Source organism: Antennarius striatus, chromosome 6 (assembly GCF_040054535.1).
Source record: "Antennarius striatus isolate MH-2024 chromosome 6, ASM4005453v1, whole genome shotgun sequence".
In the NCBI taxonomy this organism is placed as follows: domain Eukaryota; kingdom Metazoa; phylum Chordata; class Actinopteri; order Lophiiformes; family Antennariidae; genus Antennarius; species Antennarius striatus.
The window spans coordinates 10579729-10586859 of NC_090781.1; the positions used below are offsets into that span (position 1 = coordinate 10579729).

General features: G+C 40.5%; 1 pseudogene; it reads right to left on the minus strand.

Annotated features, from left to right (window-relative positions):
* Positions 1-1048: 1048 nt before the first annotated feature.
* Positions 1049-3204, minus strand: LOC137596178 (uncharacterized; annotated as a pseudogene).
* Between the last annotated feature and the right edge of the window lie 3927 nt (positions 3205-7131).

Here is a 7131-nt window from a genome sequence, read left to right on the forward strand (position 1 = left end):
GAATCATAGCAAAAGAATGGTTTTGCCTGTCTAGTCATCCATTACAAAGGTGCTTACAACAGACTGCAGGGTTTATCCCTTCATCTGAGTGGCTGAATACTGAATAGTATCAAATATCTCTATTAAAACATGTGCAAGACTGCAACTCAGCACCTTTTGAATAATTGTATGGTATTCATTAAGTCACCATTTTCCGTCGTTCATATTTCAGCCTGGCCATAACTCAGCTGGGGACAGGAGTGATAACAGCACTATCATGGCCTGTTTCAATTAGTTTCTAAGATGGCAAATACATAATCTGCATCCATCATGCTGGGATGCTTCCTCAGATAACAGCTCAGTCTGAATTTATCACAAAATTTATGAACAGGACGAATGTGCTTTCACTGCGCCCTCAGTTATGTTGTCTGGCTCTGGGCACTGGAAACTCCATGCAGATACATACAAACACAATTCAGGGTCAAAGTGTATGTTTTTCCTTTTGAATGTGGAGGTCTTTTATTCCAGGCACTATATACAAACACATGACTCACACACCACTTCAAATCACAAGGCTGAAATATTTACATGAAAAAAAGAAGTTGAAGATTTTGTTTATAGTGATTAATATCCAAAAAACTAAAGGAAAAAAGGGTGGAATATGCTACAAATCTAAATATGATAAAGCATATCTCATATAATTTTTTTCTGGCATTGTGGGCATCATGGTTCTGCAGTGGGTAGCACTTTTGCCTAACAACATGACGGTTGCGGGTTTGATTCCACTTGGGACTTTTTTGTGTCTAATTTGTAGGTTCTCTCCAGGTTCTCTGGTTTCCCCCCAGCTCCACAAACACACATTATTAGATTGGATACTCAAAATTGACACTACGGGTGAGCATGAATATCCAAAAGCTGTTTAAGTCAATCCACTGGACGTTAAGAAAGTTCGTAAAGACATTTCGTCTCTCATCCAAGAAACTTCTTCAGTTCAGAGAGTGGCTGATAATGTCCCAGCTTATAACCCTGTGGGATGTGGTCAGTGCTTTTCACATTCCAACAACCATCGTTAAAACCCGTCTGGCTCCTCAACGATGTTGGTGGGGGTGTCAAAGGGGGTCGTTGACACCTTCGTATGCTAATGAGGGTCATTAGCATGAGACCCATCACCTGGGTCAATCTGCTGAGACAATCTTTTTGGAGTTTCGAAAGGACATGATTATAAATGGGAGAAAGGTGATGTCGCAGACCACCCACTCTATTCAGAGATGGCTTCTCCACTTTGACATGGATGGCCTCTTTCACTCCTCTCTCAAACCATTTATCTTCCCTGTCCAAGATCTGAACATCAGTGTCCTGAAATGAGTGTCCCTCTTCCTTGAGGAGAAGGAAGACTGCCGAGTCCTGTCCTGATGTGTTGGCTCTTCTGTGTTGAGCCATGCGCCTGTGTAGTGGTTGTTTGGTTTCCCCTATGAAGACATCTGAGCATTCCTTGCTGCATTTAACTGCATACACCAAATTGCTCTTCTGACTGTGTGGGGTGGGGTCTTTTGGGTGGACCAGTGTTTGTTGGAGGGTGTTGCCCGGCTTAAAATACACAGGGACCTTGTGTTTGTTAAAGATCCTCCTCAGCTTTTCAGACACTCCAGACATATACGGGATCACTATACCATTGCAATTGCTCTCTTCCGTCCTCACTGGGTTGTTCTCCTTTCTGGATCTTGTGTGGGCTTTCATGAAGGTCCAGTCAGGATATCTACACGTTTTCAGTGCCCCTTTCAGGTGTTGGTGTTCTTTCACCTGGTCTTGTGCACTGGTTGGTAGCTTATCAGCCCTGTGTTGCAGGGTCCTGATGATGCCCAGCTTGTGCTCCAGTGGGTGGTGAGAGTCAAAAAGCAGGTATTGGTCCGTGTGTGTTGATTTCCTATATACCCCAACATACAGACTTCTGTCATCTTTTATGCCAACCTCGCAATCCAAAAAGGGCAAGCTATTGTCCTTTACATCCTCTCTGGTGAACTTGATGTTGCTGTCCACCGACTTGATGTGTTCGGTGAAAGGTTGCACCTCGTGGACTTTCATCTTAACCCATGTGTCGTCCACATACTGGAACCAGTGGCTTGGTGGTGTTCCGTTGAACGAGGTAAGGGCCTTGTGTTCCACCTCTTCCATGTACAAACTGGCCACGATAGGAGATACTGGCAAGCCCATGGCACATCCGTGTTTCTGCCTATAGAAGTTCCCTCTGTACTGGAAGTAGGTTGTGTTGAGTCAGAGGTCCAAAAGTTTGCAGATCTGGTGGGGGTTGAGGTTTGTCCTGTTGCTGAGGGTGGTGTCCTGTGAAAGCCGTTCTCTCACCCCTTCCACAGCCTCCGTTGTGGGGACACATGTGAACAGGGAGGTGACGGTGTAGGATACCGTGGTCTCATCTGTATCCAATCTCAGTCCTCTCACCTTTTCCACAAAGTCCATGGAATTCTCTATATGATAGGGGTTGTTAACCACTAGTGGGGCCAAGATAGTTGCAACATGCTTGGCAATGTTGTAAGTGACAGAGTTGATGCTGCTGACAATGGGTCTGAGTGGGGTTCCTTCTTTAGGAATTTTGGGGAGGCCACATATATATGGTATAGCCTCCCCAGGGTACAGGTGAAAGTAGAGCAGGTGGTTTAAACTTTCCTCCTTCTGTAGCTCCTGTAGGCAGTCCACAAACGTCTTCACAAAACGTCTTCACAAACTTTCTTAACGTCCAGTCGATTGACTTAAACAGCTTTTGGATAACCATGACCTGGATGACTGAGAACCTACTAAGATATGAGCATGAATGTTTGTCTGTCTGTGTGTGCGGCCCTACAATGGCATCTCGTCTGGGGTGTACCCCACCCAACTACAAGCACACATACAAATAATTATAATAATAATTTGTTTTCATTTAAAAACAGGTGACTATTAGCTCCCATGGTTTTAATAACATCATAAACGGTCATACTAACAAGGCTATACCTTAGCTGTCATACATATAAATGTATAATGCAGGTCATCATTTTTAGCTTGATTAAAAAAAACACGTAATCATTCTGATACATGTTTACTGAACTAAAATAGCTGACTGTAGAACTAGTTTAAAGCAGTTCAACTTTTGGAATGATGATGTGACAATAATGATGTCGTTCTTAAAATGACACGCTAAATGCACGCTAAATTTAGTTCCCTCACTGAGGCCATTTTTCTCTATGTGAATTTTATGTCTGTGTTGTGTATTAACCATAACTAAATTGTAATGGTGCAGAAGCACCAATTGCAACAGTCGTGTCTTTTCCTCTTGTGATGAACTGAACTAGTCTGAAGAGACATGTATAGAAACGCTGCCTGAGCGCAGACACAGAGGCGAACGTTGAATTAATGGCAATGCGTCAAATTCAACCCACAGCATCATAAATTGAGGAGCTCTGTAGATTATTGACCAACTATTGCAAGGGTCATTTAGTTTTTCTGTTTTTCTAAAAAAGGAAATTTAATGTCTTAATGAGGAAAATCCGTTTTTAGAAATGTCAGCAGAATTAAATGAGAAGTATATGTCCCAACATTTTTAATTGTGTAAATTGTGTGTAGAATCCACTCCCTGAATTAAAAGTTAATGGGCCAGGTCGACAGCCGAGCCATCAGACAGTGTAATTAATTATCACACAGCATTTGCATTCTTGTTTCTTCTCTGTCAAAGATGAGCAAAGCCACAACACAAGGACTGTGAAATTGGTATGAAGGTAGATAGAAAAGAGCAACGTGTGGAACGTGGGGAGGCAAATAAGTGCAGTGATTGTCTTCACCAATGATTTCTTTGTTGTTGTCATCTTGTCATAAAAAAGCAATGTAGATGATAACTATTTATTTCCAACACATTCTAAAACAGAGAGGTAACATGATGACCTGAGAGGATTCTCCTGTCTTATTTCAAATGCAATTTAAGATGTCTAATTCTGTGGAATATGTCCGAGTAGTAAGCTAATTAGAGCCTCTACAAATGTTGATGGAGGTACAGTATGCGGCTATTCCTTTAAAAACATTAACAATTTTCTTCTGTCAAACATTTATGTACCATAACAGAATTCTACTCCCTTCATGTACTTACAGGTTTTCAGGTTGAATGTTAACACTTCTTCATTTCATTATTACCAGCAGCTGACGGTATTGACAGCTTTTAAAAAATTTTTTTTAAATTTTATTTTATATACTGGTTTGATCCCTGAAGGGAAATTAAGAACGCACACTCTAGCTACTGATTACAAACGCATGCATACATATATATTTGTGAGTACAGGCCCCTGTATCACACACACACACAAAGGGGCCTGTAGGCATGCAGGGGAGGTAGAGTGGCAGGCAGCTCCTTCTTGGTGCGCCTCAAATGAGCAATTTGTAAAGGGGACGGCACCTTGCTCAAGGGTGCCTCGGCAGTGCTCCGGAGATGAGCCGACACCTCCCAATGTCAGCTCACCTCCGGGTATTTTTGCGGGGGCGGGAGCGGGAATCGAAACGCCGATCTTAAATCATAGGACGACCCGCTCTACCGCCCGCTTTACCACTGAGCCACTGCCGCCCCCGACTTTGACTTTGACTTTGACTTCACTGCTCAGTATGAAGACATGATTGTAGTTTGAATGATCTCGTACACTCACTGTATTGAAATGTGTCTTGTGACATGATTGAAACATCATGAGTAGATGACACATCTTGAAAAAGTAAAGAGGGACTGGATTGAGGGTTCGCTTCAGCTTCAGTTTTTTTCCATCTCAGTTGATACAATGCAGGATTTGAAATAAAATGACTGATTGGAGCTTTTACATTCACTGTAATGTCACCATTAAGACTCCAATCCATAATTGCTTGCTGTTTACATTACAGGTATACCTTGGCTTACTTTGTTTCAAGTTACGTCGTTTTTGATTATACGTTGATTTTTAAAAAAAATTGCACGGAAAAATAAAAATCAAGTTGACATCATTTTACTCCACTTTACATCTGTCCACCACAAATATTAAAATCACTAGTAAACTGTTAAAAGCACATAATACCATGTTACTGTGCAATAATTAAGAATAAAAGTATATAATATCATATTAGCCCTTGGCATTATTGAAAATGTCTTCATAAATAAAGTACATTGCAGAACTGGAAATGGTTTTCTTTGGCAAGTTAATTCGTCTCTTTTTTTTAAAAAATTACGTCAATTGATTTATGTCACGTCTCCTGGAACCAAATAACAATGTAAGCCGAGGTATACTTGTATTACTGTTTTGCTCTCTATGTTTAACTACAGTATATTTTCAAGTTGTTGAATAGTTAAAAAAAACAAAACTGTCAGATGCGGAATTACTGTGTGTTAGAACTGTGAGTAGAATCAGAACGTTTTCTCACCACTATGATTACTTTCCGAATCTGGTTACACTTGGAATAGAAATGGATAATAATGCTACCTTATTTTCTCCTTGCATTGTGCCTTTCTATTCAGGATGTCATTAGCCGTTTTATAAATTAAAGGGAATCAACTCATTGAAGTAAATACAGACTGCTTGAGATATATGCAAACAGGCATTGTCCATCTTAATCAAATTATATTTTTATGTTTTTGCATAATTTATGGTCAGAAAGAGTTTAGCTATATCCTGATGCCAATTGTCATGGTCCCAGTTCCACTTTTCCCTGATTTAACTTCCAGTCAATCCATTCATTCCTGTTACCTTTGCTGCTGCAGCCACCTGCCTCCCATCACCAGTTGGACTCCATCTACTTAGCTCTGTTCAGACCTCAGTCTGCTGCCAGATAGTCGACTTACCCTACTCTTCAGGTTTCTTGGACTTCCATGTAATGTTTCCTTGTTCCTTGCCTGATCTTCTGGCAACCTGTTGTGGGATTTTGCTGAAAAGAATATGAATGTAGACTTCTCCCCTAGTGTGCTGCATCTGGGTCCCGTGACACCAATAACCCCAACAAATATGTGATACAAGAACTTCAAATGAAGATTCAGACAAAAATTCTTCTTCACAAGACTTCACTTTTTATACTATAATTATTGTGTGTATTGTGTACTGGCTAACTCTGAAGGAAATAAGGGAGAGCAAAGAAGACTAAGGTGAAAGACAAGAATTGAACCTGCATTTCAGAGGCACGCCAATGAGAGTGCTATGGTCTGTTCCCTTGTTAGGATGTGGAATGTATGAATCAGAGTAATGCAACATTTGCGTTCTCTTACTTTTAAAATGAAAGCAAAGCAAAGAAATTAATGAAAGGCCCTGGATTAGGAGAGGGGTCAAAGGAAATGAACAATAGGCAAAATGTCTTTGTTCTTATCTTTTTCTCACAATAAATACAAGTAAAAAGAAGGAAAAAAGTCAGAATTCCCTACCTTCAAAGTCCTTTTTATTCTGTTTGAAGTCTGTATTGCTCAAAATGGGAGTAAAGCCCAAGCTACCGTCCTACCTTAAGCTTGTTGTAGACCAGGTTAAAGCAATGCAACTACCAGCACTCTTCTGAAATATAAAAGACATCAACCTTCCCATCCCACAAATAAAATAAAATACCTTTTGCTATTGAAAAACAAAATATGGAGATCAGGTGATCCGTAAAAAAAATGATTTGTTCAAGGTGTTGCAACAGGTCTGTTGTACACAAATGTACCCTTTCTTGGTATATACAACCTTAAACAAAATACAGCTTCAAGTTTGATGGATCTAAAGCAGCTACCATCCATCTTATCCTTTCTTGATGCTAAACTAAGCTAATAGAAATGAGTTCATACATGTCCTGAAACTCTAAAATGAAATGAAAATGAAGAGATTGTTTTCTTAATTTGATTAATAGATTTGATTTTTCCAATTTGTTTTAAGAGATTAAGATTTGGTGGAGCCACGGCTTTGCCTTCAATGTTGAACACAAGGGAACCTCAGTTGCAGGGTGCTTTTGACTCCCTTCATTTTATACCCTCCCTTTCTTCAGCATCAATGTGAGAACACATTGAGAACACTCTTGAAGGTGTTGTGGTGGCTTCAGCCAATGAACCGTGTCTGACTTAACTTCCTGGTTGGTTTGCAGGATAGCGGCCCTGCTGGATTATCAGCCATGAGGCTCCACGCACAAGAGATGAGACTCCAAAGG